The sequence below is a fragment of the Manis pentadactyla genome, chromosome 10, assembly GCF_030020395.1.
Source record: "Manis pentadactyla isolate mManPen7 chromosome 10, mManPen7.hap1, whole genome shotgun sequence".
Lineage (NCBI taxonomy): Eukaryota > Metazoa > Chordata > Mammalia > Pholidota > Manidae > Manis > Manis pentadactyla.
Window position 1 is genome coordinate 78,041,851 of NC_080028.1, and position 14,003 is coordinate 78,055,853.

Sequence of the window (14,003 nt, forward strand, 5' to 3'; positions counted from 1 at the left end):
GGGTGGAGGGGCACAAGCATTCAGACCATAGCAGACTGGGAGTGACCTGTTTGTGCCAAACCTTCCAGAGCATATCAACTTGAGGAAGCTCCTTTAAAAAATCCCTTTTTGCAGATAAGGAAAATGAGGCCCAAAGAAGTAATTTCCCCAGAGGCATAGTAAGAGGCAAAGCTTGAATCACACACCTGAGCTTGTTGAGTCCCGCGTTCATGCGGGCAACCACTACCCTATTATGATAGCCACCTAATTTGGCAGGAGCACCAAACCTAGCCTTTAGGCAGAAAGGAGATAAGGGGGCTTCTCCCGGCCTGGGCTACAGCCTCCCTGCAGACCTAGGATCCAGTTCCTTCTCTGCCAACCCACTGCCCCCCAGCACATTCCCTTCAACCACCAGGATTCCTAGGGCGCAGGAGCCCAGCGCCCCAGGGGAGGACGTAGCTTCTTAGCGGCCTGGCTTTCAACCCTGCCTGCCGGGTCCAGAGCACGTCTCGGCCGTGACCGAGCCTCCGCCCCGCCGCGGAGCCCGCAATCAGGCCAAGCTGCGCCGCCCCGCGCCAGCGCTCCCCTCCGCAGGCCGAGAGCTCAGCTATTGATCCGGCGCTCCCCGCAGCCGCCGCTGCCGGGAGAGGCAATTTACCACCACCTCGGGCCCGCAGGCGCTTTTATGCCGCTATAAAAACCATTTAAAGTCCAGTTTGTGAGCCGCATCGCTGCTTTCGGCAGAGGAGGAGGGGAGAAGAGGAAGCCCGCAAGCCGCAGAGCCTCGTGCTGAGCCGTTGGGCTGGAAAGACCGGAACCTCTCCTGCCCCCTCCCCACCTTGGGGAGAAGCTCGGAGCCGCGCTCGGGTGCATCCTGCCTGGAGAGCCGCCCCACGTGTGGGCGCGCAGAGGGCGCCAGATGCCCGCGAACCCCGCTCAGGCAGATCCCAAAGCCCAACCCTACCTCATACTGATCGTGGCCAAGGGCCTGCGCCCTGCTCTGTGCCAGGCTCCGTTCCACCCTTGCAAGCAGCTCCACGAGGGGTAGGCGCTATTATCACAATGCCGATTTACCCGAAGGAAAAGCCGGGGCTCGGGGGAAGTTAAGTGACTTCCTCCAGATTTTGCTATAGCTGGAAAGTAGCAAAGCCTGGATTCAACTCTGAAGCCAGTGGTATTGATTTACCCATCAGATGACTACAGCCCCCACGTTTTGATGAAGGCCGTCACCTCAGCCTCCAAAGCCAGCTGCCTACTATAACCTGGCTTAACAGCAAAGGTGAGAGAACCTCTGAGCCGTGAAGAGCCCTCCTTCCACTGCGTTTTGGGACGTTTCTTCTCCTGTGTCCGTGGGCGCCTAAATGCCCTTCCTGCGCTGGTCTGCCCACTCAGCTCCCTCCACCTGCAGACAGTTGGTCACCATTTCTTTTCGGCCACCGTTGAATTCATTCATTTATTCTTTCATTCTGAGCATCATTACACAGACATTTATTGATTTCTGCTCTGTGCCAGGAGCAGGGGAACTGGGCTGGAGGCTGGGGGACACAGGGGTCCTGCAGTCTAGCAGAGGACAGACATTTAAACAGGCAATGTGATATGCATAGCGAAAGGGTGGGAAGCAAAGGAGGACTGGGGGTGTAGGGGCATTTAAGGTACCATCCTAGGGATGAGTAGAAATCAGCCAGGCGAAGAAGGGTCAGGCAACGTGTTCCAGGCAGAGGGAACGGTATGGCTGAAGATGCAGGTTGAACACTGGCACAGCATGGGATCTCTAACATGAGGTGTGTGGTCTGGCCAAGTTCCATATATGACTGAAGCAGCAAGGGAGAGATACCCATGGGCAGCTTCTCTATTTCCTGGGCCCACTGCCTCCATTCTTGGAGATGGACCATTGAGGTTGCCTCAGGCTTAGGCAAAGTGTTCTAGGCTTTTATGTTGCTCTAGCTTCGAGATGAGTACCCTGCTTTCTACACAGGAAAATCCGAGGCACCTGTCGGGAGAGGCTGGCGACATACCCAGGCAAGGGAAGCAGGGCCGGGTCAGCAAGCGCCTTGCAAGCAGGCTACCCATTTGGCCCTTCTCAAGCAAAGGGCAAACGGCAGGCCGTCAAAGGACTCAGCGAAGGGGGCCCGCCCTGGCTCTCTTCCCATGTGGCCCCTCTGGGGAAAGAGCAACAGCCTGGCGGCTCTAGGAAGCCCAGGAAAAACAAACAACAATAAAAAACAACCACGCTTCTTAGATTCAAAATCACGTAAGTTCTTTTAAATAAAAGTTTTAGGAGAACATTTAGGTCAGGGAAAGCAGTCTCTAGGAAAGCCAGGGAAGATGTTTCTGCCCGACGTCATCCCGTTGGTCTCTCAGCAGTGGCTCACCGGAGGAGGGGATCGGCTGCCTTACTTTGCCAACCCTTCTCGATGGGCAGGCTGCCCCATCAGTGGGCTCCGCCTTATCAAGACCAAGGGCCCCTGCTGCCGAGCACCCTCAGGGCTTTGTCCCACCGCCACTGGCGCTGTGCCCTGCACTCCGTGCCAGCCAGCGCTTTCTAAGGCTCAGTTTCACCAGCTGTCTCATCTCTCCAGAGTCATCAGTACTGTTCCTGCTCCCTCTGCCAGGAAGGATACTTGAGTGTCCCAAGCTTTTCTGTTGGCCCTGCCACCATCTTTCTTTCTCCAATGTGACACTTTCCTCCAACAAAGCAACTCTGCTCATGGTGCCCACTGCCTCACTCTGGACATTGTCTAATGTCAACAAGGCTGCCACTCCTTCAGCCCACTGCCTCCATTCTTGGAGATGGACCATTGAGGTTACCTGTCAGTTCTGTGTCATGAGCTCATCCATTTCTCATACATCCACAGGAATTAGGATCATCCTCATTTCACAGATAGGGAAACTGAGGCTCTGGCAAGGCAAGATGAAGTAAATTTCTCAGTCATACTACTGGCCCTCAATCCTGCCTCTAACCATTTAGTCTTAATGAACCTTCCATGAGGCAGCCATCTATTTCACTCCCTGCTGTACCTCTGGTAGATTGGAGGCACTGAGTAAATATTTGTTGAATGAATAAATGTTCAAGTACTTTACTGACTTTTGCCAGCTTGTCTAGAGACCGTTTCTGTGGAGTTTTATACTTTAGTAATAAATACATTGGTAGTAATGTTATATGTATCATTGTGTCTTGTTATCCCAGAATTCCTTTATGAATTAAGTATCTTAAAAAATAAAATAGACTGCAATTCAGTACAATTCTGAGCCCATCTATCTCATGTCTTCATCCTTGCTGTCAAAATGCCAATGCTTTCTTAAACAGGAGAGAATGCTGGCTTCATACTAATTTGGTTTAACTCATGAAGTATACTCAGGCATGCACAGCACAAAACAAAGAAAAAACAAGGAGACAAAAATAATCAAATCAAAAGGGATGAATTTGGCAAATCCTGTAGAAAATGCTACGGGTCTAAAAAACATTTACCGGGAGAAACGCACATTAAAGAAAGGTTATTCAGCAGACAAAAAGACATCCACACAAATAAAAGTACAAACATAGACAATGTTTCAAAGAAACAAAAAATTAAGTTTAGAACTCCTTAGGCAAATTGAAGAAAATATCCTTATATTTATATGTACATGCAATTAAATGAATTGTCCTTAGATAAATTAGCTGCTACCAATCAGAGTAAGTTAGGTTCTGCTGCAGTAACAACCCTCAAATCTAAGTGCAACCCAAAACTCAGTAACTTGAGCAATATAGATATTTATTTTTTCTTGCAATAATAAGCCCTGAGATAGGTAGTCCAGGACTGCTTTTGTAACTCCATGGTTATCAAGGACCCAGGCTCCCGATGTTTCATTATCTTTAGCCCATCACCTCACGGTCTAAGATGGCTGCTTGTACATAGCCATTACATTCATATTCCAGGCAGCCAGAGGAGGGAAAGGAAGAAAGAAGGATGTGCGCCTTACCTTTTAAGGAGATTTCCTAAAAATGCTGCACACTTCCTCTTGCATCTCAATGGCCACTGCTTAATTACATGGCCATACTTACCTACAAGAGAGAATAGAAGACAGTCTTATTCCAAGTGTCAATGAGCCCCACTAAGTATCAGCATTTCATTACTAGGGAGAAGGAGTGGGCCTCTGGCAGTCACTGCCTCACTGCCTTTCTGCAGCATTTGCCAACGGCGCCATCCCGACCTCCTCCTGCCCCCTCCCCACCCTTGACCTTTGGGATGCTTCCCAGAGCTGCTGTGTCAGCTGTGAGGTCAAGACTTCTGGGTCTAGGGGCTGGCTTCTCTCCTCCTTCACCACCTCAAAGATCATTTCTTGACTTTCTGTTCTCCTTGCCCACAGGTAATATATGGACCTCCAGCAAAAAGACATGTTTTGACTGCCTATATAAAGTTTCTCCTATTATTTTGAAATTAATTCATTTCTAACATTTACAGCAAACTCAAAAGCTTCTGCACAACAAAAGAAACAATCAACAGAATAAAGAGGCAACCTATGGAATGGGAGAAAATATTGGCAAACCACATATACCATATAACAGATTAATATCCACAATATGTGAGGAACTCATACAACTCAAAGCAGCAACAAGAAAAAAAAACAATGGGCAGAGGATTTGAATAGACCCTGTTCCAAAGAAGACATACTAATGGCCAACAGGTACATGAAAAGATGTTCAACATCACTGATCATCAGGAAAATGCACAACAAAACCATAATGAGCTATCACCTCACACCTGTTAGAATGGCTGTTATCAAAGACAAGAGACAGCAAGTGGTGGTGTGGAGGTGGAGAGAAGGGACTTTGGTGCGCTGTTGGTGGGAATGTAAAGTGGTGCAATCATTGCTGAAAGCAGTATGGAGGTTCCTCAAAAAGTTAAAAACAGAGCTTCTGTACAACCCAGCAGTCCACTTCTGGTCTATATCCAAAGGAAACAAAATCACTATCTTGAGGAAATATCTGCACTTCCATGTTCACTGTGGCATTATTTACAATAGCCAAGACATGGAAACAGCATAAGTGTCTGTGAACAGATGAGTGAATAAGGAAATGCAGTACACACACACACACACACACACACACACACACACACACACTAGAATATCATTCAGCCATTAAAAGAGGAAGGAAATCCTTCTTTTATGACAAGATGGATGGACCTTGAGGGGATTATGCTCAGTAAAACAAATCCAATGGAAAAAGACCAGTACTGTTTGATCTCACTTACATGTGGAATCTGAAATAAAAGCCAAACTCATAGAAACAGGGTAGAATGGTGTTCACCAGGGGCTGAGTGTGGAGGGGGATGGAAAGGTACTGGTCAAAGGGTATAAACTTTCAGTTAGATGAGTAAGTTCTGCATGTAATCTAATATTCAGTATGGTGACTATAGTTAACAACAAGGCACTATATACTTGAAAGTTGCTAAAGAGAATAGATCTTAAATGTTCTTACCACACACACAAAATTGTAATTATGTGATGGTTTGAAGGTGTCAACTAACATTACTGTGGTCATTTTGCAATATATACATATATCAAGTCATCATACTGTACACCTTAAACTTATACAATGTTCTATGTGAATTACAGCAGTTAAAATTGGGGGAAAATAATTAACATCAAACTATTTCAGGTAGGAAACCAGATCACTGGATGCTCTGAAAAAATTGAGATCTGGCCATCCTGGGCCCATGTTCCTTTGTGGCCACAGCCAGCTCAGCTGAGTAGACCTGCCCTGAGTAGAAAAAATCAGCTTGAGCAACAGACTACAGAACAACTGTCCAGTGCTCATCAAAAGTGTCAGGATTACAGAAGACAAGAAAATATGAGCCTGGAGGAAACGCCACAGAAACGCAACTACATGCAGTGTGGGACCCTGACAACTCTAACAGATCCCAGAACAGAGGAAGGGCATTAGGGGAAATACTAGCAAAATTCGAGTAGGTCTGTTTCCTTAGCAGAACTGGACCACTGCTAATTTCCTGGTTTTGAAAACTGGTCTATGATTACACAGAATGTTAACATTTGGGGAGCGGGATGAAGAGTACATAGGGACTGTACAGTTTCTTCAACTTCACTGTGAGTATAAAATTATTTCAAAATGAGAAGTTTACAATGAAGTTATTATAAGAATATTATCTCATGGGATCATGGTGACATTAAAAGAGATTTTATATATATGTATAAAGAATATAGTGCTTTTACCCTCTGTCTCCTGCTCCCCACAGAGCCTTGCGCAGTGGTCTGCCTTCTGCAGGTGTTCAGTACCTACTTGACATGTTGAATTAGCTTGAGAAGAAGAAAAGGGAAACTTTACAATAGCCCTATAAGGAAGGTATCATTATCCACATTTTAGAGATGAGGATTGAAGTACAAAAAGGTTTACAGCTTAGGCATTTGAATGTAATTTATTCCTGCTGAGGCTGCAGTGAAACCTTTTGCCCACACACTGCCAGCCCAGGGGAGCACCAAGCTGCTCCCCCCAGCACTCGCAAGCCCACCCTTTCCAGATTCCTGCTTGTGTTGTCAGAAAATAGGGCTGCTTCTGCCTGTTTCCTGCTCCAGCACTTGGATTTCATTAACAAGCACAATTCTAATTGAACTTTTATTCACTATCCACAGCTTGGCAATTAATCAAGCTTCTTCCAGGCTTGGAGCCTGTTTACATCCTTTCCCAGAGAGACAGAAGAGCAAACCTCAATCCTCATTCCTAGGGCAATGTACCCTGCTTCTGTGCTGGTTTCCAAGTCTTCCTGTGTTCCCAGGACACTGTGCATTTAGTAATTTCTAAAGAAAGCTGTTAGATTCAGATGGTAATCACAGCCCTCTTCTGGTGCATTCCCTGGACTCCTGGCCTCATTAGAAATCCTCGCGCTGCCTGCTTCCAGCCTCTTGACTGCAAGTAAATGCTGGCTGGCCTCTGCTCTCCTTCCTGCCAGAATCTCAAGACACCTCATTTACTTTTTTCTTAATGTAACATTAATTGTCATTTCCCCCATTCTCTGATTAAAGAAGGAATACATGTTCATTGCATAAAAATTGGAAAATGTGAAAAGTCACAAAGAGAACAAAACCCAACCATAATGCCACCAGCCAGAAATAAACTCTGCTAATACATAAAGATGCAAGTGATCCTTGACTTTCTTAGATATGGCTTTTATACAAATTGTATGTTGTACATCAAAATCCCTAATTCAGAGATCCAGAGTGCACGTAAAAACGGGGACAGAGTCACCACATTGCACAATTCCAGAGGGCACCATTCATATTGGTTTATGGGAATGATGCCCTCTGAAGTTATTCAGTACACAACCTCTGCAGCTGTACTTGGCAGCAGTATACAGGGCCCAGGAAGATGGCACAAAGCAAGCTGCTGGTAAACTAAGAGAGCACTTGAGAATTGTTATGACATAGGGATATGGGACCAGTGGTACCAGAGTCTTATGGTTTTTCAAAAGGGGCTAGAAATCCAGATTTTTAAATAAAGTCACCCAACCTTCAAGTGCTGGCAACTTTCAACTGCGCCAAACAAAGAGGAGGCCTAATCTGGACTGTGGAATATCTGGTGACGAAAAATGATTTGGGGTCATTCCAGGACCTTCTCCTCTCCTAGCACAGCTCCTACCCCTCCTTACTCTTATAGCCACTGTCCTTGCTTTCTCCATGGCTTGGCCTCAAAAATGCTCTTGCTAGGAAGGGAACAACACTCTGATTGTCCTGTGCTTGGGCAGTGGGGGTTGGGGGGAGGTGGTCAGCAAGAACACCACTTATGCACTGCTACTGAGACAATGAAGGAAGTTTTCTCTTCCCCTTCTCTGGAATTTCTTCCCCCTGCACACAAGTATCATATTATATATATGTAATATTTATTATAGATATGTGATAGTATATATATGATATATAATATACATATATATTAATCAGCATATTCCTTCCAACCCCATAAGAACCTCCTTGAGAGGAATTTTGTTGAATACAATGTTCAGCAACATTTGAGCCCCTGGCCATGCTTTGATTGATGCCAGATGAATAGGTGGACGATTTAAGATTGGGGTCTGCCAATCACCAGCCCAGGATCCCAGGGAGAGGAGGGAGGGGCCAGCAGGTCCTGGGTAAGGGTTGCTGCTCAAATTTGGGAACATCTTCCCAAATCATCACTGATAAGTGGGACAGTTGATGTATTCTTTTCTTTGAGGGCACATTCATGCATGTGATTATTTCATTAAGATATGTCCCACCCACTGGACTGCGAACTACATGGGAATAAGAAGTGAGTATGGTTTAATTCCCTCGTATGTCTCTGGTGCCCAGCAGGTGCCCAGCAGAGACACTAGCACACAGTAGGTACTCAGAGAACACCAATGAGTGAATGGAGAAGAGTCAGTATCCATTCTGTCAACACCCTCCTGCCCTTAGATCAGGCAGAGCACCCCTGAAGAATCTCTCCCTCTATATGAAATTTGTAGCAACCATAAGTCAGAATTGTGATCGTTTTTAGCTCTCTAGGAATAGAAGTCCTTTGTAATATGTAAGCTACTGTTTCGCATTCAGAGAGCCAACTTTGAAAGATACTTTAAGCAGAAACTGTAAATACTCTTCAATACCATTATCTATGTGTGTGTGTATATAATACATAATATTTCAAAATCATGTCTTTCATACAGACACATGTAACAATTTTCCTGGGACAATAAATATTTTTCTGAAACATTTTTTTAATAACCACATGTGAATTCCATTGCACAAATATACCATAATTATATTTCCCATTGATGAGCATTAAGATTATTTCTAATTTTTGATATTATAAATACATTGGTGGTAAACTTCCTTGTCCAGAAAAGCTTGTTCATAGCTCTGATTATTTTATTTATGTTATAAGTTTATTTACTTATATCATTTACCTGCTCAAACAGTATGCCAGTTTTGAGGCACAGTTGCCCTATATAAATATTGTACCAAATTTCCACATGCTGCATATGAGTGCTCACTTCTCCACTCTATCTGCAGGATATTTAGAGCTAGATTATAGGCCAGACACCTAAACATTCATCTAGGCATCAATGAAAGCATTGCTGGGGTACTCAAATGTTACTGAACATTGTATTCACCAAAATTCCTCTCAAAGAGAGGTCCTTACAGGGTTGGAAGAAATATGCTAACTAGCCATTTATAAAGGAGGGGTGAGGGCCCTAAAGAGGCTTACTTAAGGAACAAACAGATGATAATTAAACTATAGTTTAAGGAGGGTGGGTCCAAATAACTGCAGGGATATCATTTTGCTCAATAGAGCATGCAAGTTCAGGGCCAGAGCTGAATTGTTGGAGCTTGGACAGAGAAGCTGAAGATTACTGTAAATTATCCTCCTTTTCCTTCCTTACACAGCACTTGGCCACTCCGCTTTTTAAGTCAGAACAAATGTCTAATGAATATCAGTTTTAATTATGTAGAGGAATTTGCATTACCTGGAAAGATATCCATGGTAAACTGGTAACTGATAAAAGCAAGCTGAAGGACAATATCTTTTGTATTTCCCACTCTTTAAAGAGAACCTATGTAAGCACTCATATGTTTCCATCTTTTTATATAAGCAAAGGAAAATATGGGAGATAATACACAGCATTTTAAACAGTGCCTATTTGGGATATTAGGTCGTAGAAGGGAACAAAGTTTAGTAATTTTACAGTGGATACTTGAATTGCATAAATTGTTTGAATTGTTTCAACAATTATATACAATTGGTATAATTCAAATGTTTAATTTTTTAATTAGGTATGAACCAGTACCAAATTGCAGCATGCCCAGAAAAGGCCACCTCTCAGACCATGTCTGATTAGATATCTATTATCTTTGAAAATCTTTCTTAAAAACTGGTGATGTTAAATATTGATGATACAGGAGTCATAATAGGCATCTCTTTTTGCCTTAGAACAAATGGGATTATCTCTGGTATTTTTGCTTTGAAGTTAATTTGGATGTTGTTTTAAGACAGGAAATTTTCATTGCATTAAGGAACTACACCTTTATTGTAGCTTTACCTAGGGTTGTTAAGAATGAATGAATGGACTCACAGACTCCAAGAAGGGACTAGCAGTTACCAAAGGGGAGAGGTGTGGGAGGGCGGGTTGGGAGGGAGGAAGATGGGGATTGATGGGTATTATGTTTAGTACACATGGTGTGGGGGATCATGGGGAGAACAGTGTAGCACAGAGAAGGCACATAGTGGATCTGTGGCATCTTACTACACTGATGGACAGTGACTGCACTGGGGTATGGGTGCGGACTTGATAATATGGGTAAATGTAGTAACCACATTGTTTTTTCATGTGAAACCTTCATAAGAGTGTATATAAATAATACCTTAATAAGAAATTTTTAAAAAAAGAATGAATGAGTGAATATTAAGGATTATCAATTTTTTTTTTTTTACAAAATCAAGAGTTGATCATTTAGCTTCCCTCTGTGTACTTATTAATGCAGTCAGATCTGTTAATTACTCTCCTAATAGTAAGCCATCCTTGCACTACAAGATTAAGCTTGATCAGGTCATACTTTATTGTACTTTTAGCATAGTGTTAGAATTGATTTGATTAGAATTGATTTGATGATACTTTATTTAGGCTTTTTACATCAATATTCATGAGGAAATTTGGTTGGTAATATTCTTTTACGATGTTTTTTATCAAATCTTGCTTCAGTTATGCTATCTTCATAGAATAATTTGAGGACCTTTTTTTCTTTTATTTACCTATTCAAGTAACCTGGAAATGACTTATTCTTTGCATGTCTAAAAGAATTCATCCATAAAACTGTCTGTGCAAGGAATCTTTTTGGAGAAGTGTATGCTGTTTGCTTACAACTTTTACTATTTCTTTATGGCTACTGCCTATCTACATTTCCCACTTCTTTCTTTAGTCAATTTTATTCATTTGTCTATTCCTTGAAAAGAATCCATTTGTATTGTATTGTAGTATCCTTATATAATATTTTTTTAAATCCTCTAATCCCATACTTTTCATTCCTTTTCCATTCTGAACTTTGCTTACATTTTTAGATCTATTTCATTGGTCTTTTTAAAGAACCAGGTTTTGGATGTAGCTATCAATTTTTATTGGGCTTAGATTTCTAGTTAACATGATTGTCCTTTTTTTTTTTTGAAGTGCTCTCTCTTGCTTTCCTTGTGTTTATTTGGTTGACCTTCTCTTCCTAAATTCTTAAGGTCTATGCTCATTTATTTTCCCTTTGTACTTGTTTAATGACTAAAGCATTTAAGACAATTATTTTTCCTGTATCGAGCTTTAGCTTAACGCATAAAATCAAAGATGTTGCATCTCATTTTCACTTTCTTTGAAATGATTTATATCCACAGCTGAGTTTTTAGGAGAGAGATTTTATGTTTTTTTGTTAAATAACTGCCTCAGAGATAATTTTACATTAAAAATAGCTTCATTATACAAAACAAAAAGAAGGGGGAAATCATCCAAAATTCTACCACTCAGATGGTTATATGCATCCTTCCTATCATTGATATGGTTGCTTCTTTCTTTTCCTTTTAAAAAATCATATTTTGCCTTAAAAGCCACTTTCTTCCCTAGATATTGTGTGTGATTATTAAGACCTCTTGTTACTCTTGGGGCCGTAAACTTTTGGGGCCCTACAGTAACTTACATGAACATGGAAATTGTTTGTCAAGAAGATTTTAAGAGATTTTATTCGTGTCTTTTATAAGTGATAGAACAAGGCCCTGTGACAAATTTTTAATGTATGAAAATAGTGCTTCGCATCCATCTCCTTTAAATAGCTACCCCACAAATGAAGCTTGAAAACAAAGGGAACAAGCAAAGCTCCTCATGCCCTCCTGTCCACGACCCCAGCTCCCCGCTATCATCCCCAAATTTACCACCAGATCCAGCCTTTCCCAACCGGGCAATTCACATCACTTCTTTGGGGTGCCATTTCTTCATCTGGAAAATGGGGACAATAGTAGTTCCTAGCTTCTAAGGTGGTGGTGAGTTTTAAATAAAATAATGCATAGAAAGCACTTAACACAGAGCCTGGCACACAATAAACATGCCCTAAGCAGTAGCTGTTGTTGTGACTAATCCCACTCCTTTCAGATAAACCAGATAAAGACCTCACTTCTCAACTGAGACTCAGGGGACCTCAATGCCTGCTACTCATCTGCAGTTTTACAAAAGCAATTAAAGTTTGCCTGTGATCGGGAGTCTCCACCGTCCTTGAGGCCCGAGTTCCCCTATTGAGGGAGGAAGCCGGTGCCCTTGTGCGGTTCGGAGCTGTTTATTATGCCAGAGAGGCCGCTCAGACTCGTTACCGCTGCACAATACAGGCCCCCAGGGGCTGAAGTGGAGCCGGGTAATTACCAACAGATCCCTAATAGGTTTGGACTCAGTGGAAACAAGTCAATCAGGAACGTGGCATTTATGTCTAAACTATTCCAATCCACACTTGGGGGCATGAGCCTCTAATGAGGGTGGCAGCCCCGAGGCCAAGGGTGCTGACTGCCAGCTCCACCCGAGAACCCTGTGCCAATGAGAGGACCAACCCCCGCCCCTCCCTGCACCACCCAGTAGCTCACTGTCCAGGGCGCTGGGAGGTGAACTGGTTTGGGCTGATAGGGGCATCTTCTCTGCCTTGACCCACCTGGTCCTGCCCTCTCCAGTAAAAGACCTGGCTTGCTCAGAAATCCCACCTCTAAGAGAAATCTCTTGAAGCCAGCCTCCCTCTCTGCTCTTCTCTCTCTCCAGGTGCACTTCTCCCATTCTTATCACAGGTAGCATAGTTTTGAAAGTCAGCAGTGACTTCTGAAAGCCGGCTCCCCTCTGCTCACCAGTTCACTCAGAGCCACGCTGTCTGGAGGTAACACGGCTTCACTTCTCACGTGTGCTGTCAGTACAGCATGCACACAGGCCATTTCATCTAAGTGTGACTGAGAAGAATTCCCGATGGAATTCAATCCCATTCCCTTTGGGTGGTAGAAACACAATCTCGGCAATTCAGAGGGGCTCTCTGACTTGCTCCCTGGATGGGTGGGGCACCTACATTCTGGGAACAAGAGGGCCAAGTGCCAGAGGGTGACTCTGATCCTTGGTCACATTCCACTGCCTGTGGTGGCCTCCTCCAAGACACCCTGCTCCTTGCCCATCTTGGCCATCGTCTATTGTCCCCATGGCGTCCATGATGAGACCTGCTGATTGCTATGGCAGCGTCACACTGGTCAGTCACTCAGCTATTTCCAAACACTTCTCCCAAACAGCACTCGCGCACCTGCTTTTCTACTGTACCATTCCTCCTCTGAAGTTCTAAAAGCCACTGACTTAATGGACAAGGAGGGACAGAAAAATCCTTAGTTAGTAATTATTTAAAATTATTTCCCCACAAGTGTTACAAAGGAAAAATGGTAGATAGTTAGGACTGGGCCAGGGGTCCAAAAGGAAGACCCTTATTTACCCTTTGGGCAGCATCTGTAATACAAGAACAATTTTGGTTACAGCTGATGCTCCTGGAAGAAATTAGGGCAGGTAAATACAGATGTTAGTGGTGGAAATGATCTCTGGAAGGCAGCTTCCTCTGGGTTCAGTGGCCATTAGTGGCTTTCTTCACTCCAAAATTCCATAGAAACACAAAAGGACTGGAGGTGGGGAGGGGGGACAGTTTGCACATGATTGCAAGGAATGAAAGAAGCAGGAAGGATTTGTTGTCCCCAAAGGCTGTGGAGTCCTGTGTGATCATGGGTCATCCAGGTAAAAGTTGGGGCTACCATGGTGGCTTCCCAACCCCTCTTCTCATTTCCTTTTGGAACAAATTGTTTGTCAAGACCCACAAACTATGTGAAGCCTTGGGCCAAAATGAAAAGCAGCCAATACCTCTTGGACTGCTGGCAAAGTATTATTAGCCTGTGCCAGAAACCTGAGAGCAGTTCACGCCACCAGACAGCGCTACCCTTCTTGGCCACCATACAAAATGCAGATGACTTGGATCATGTACACTCTAGATCT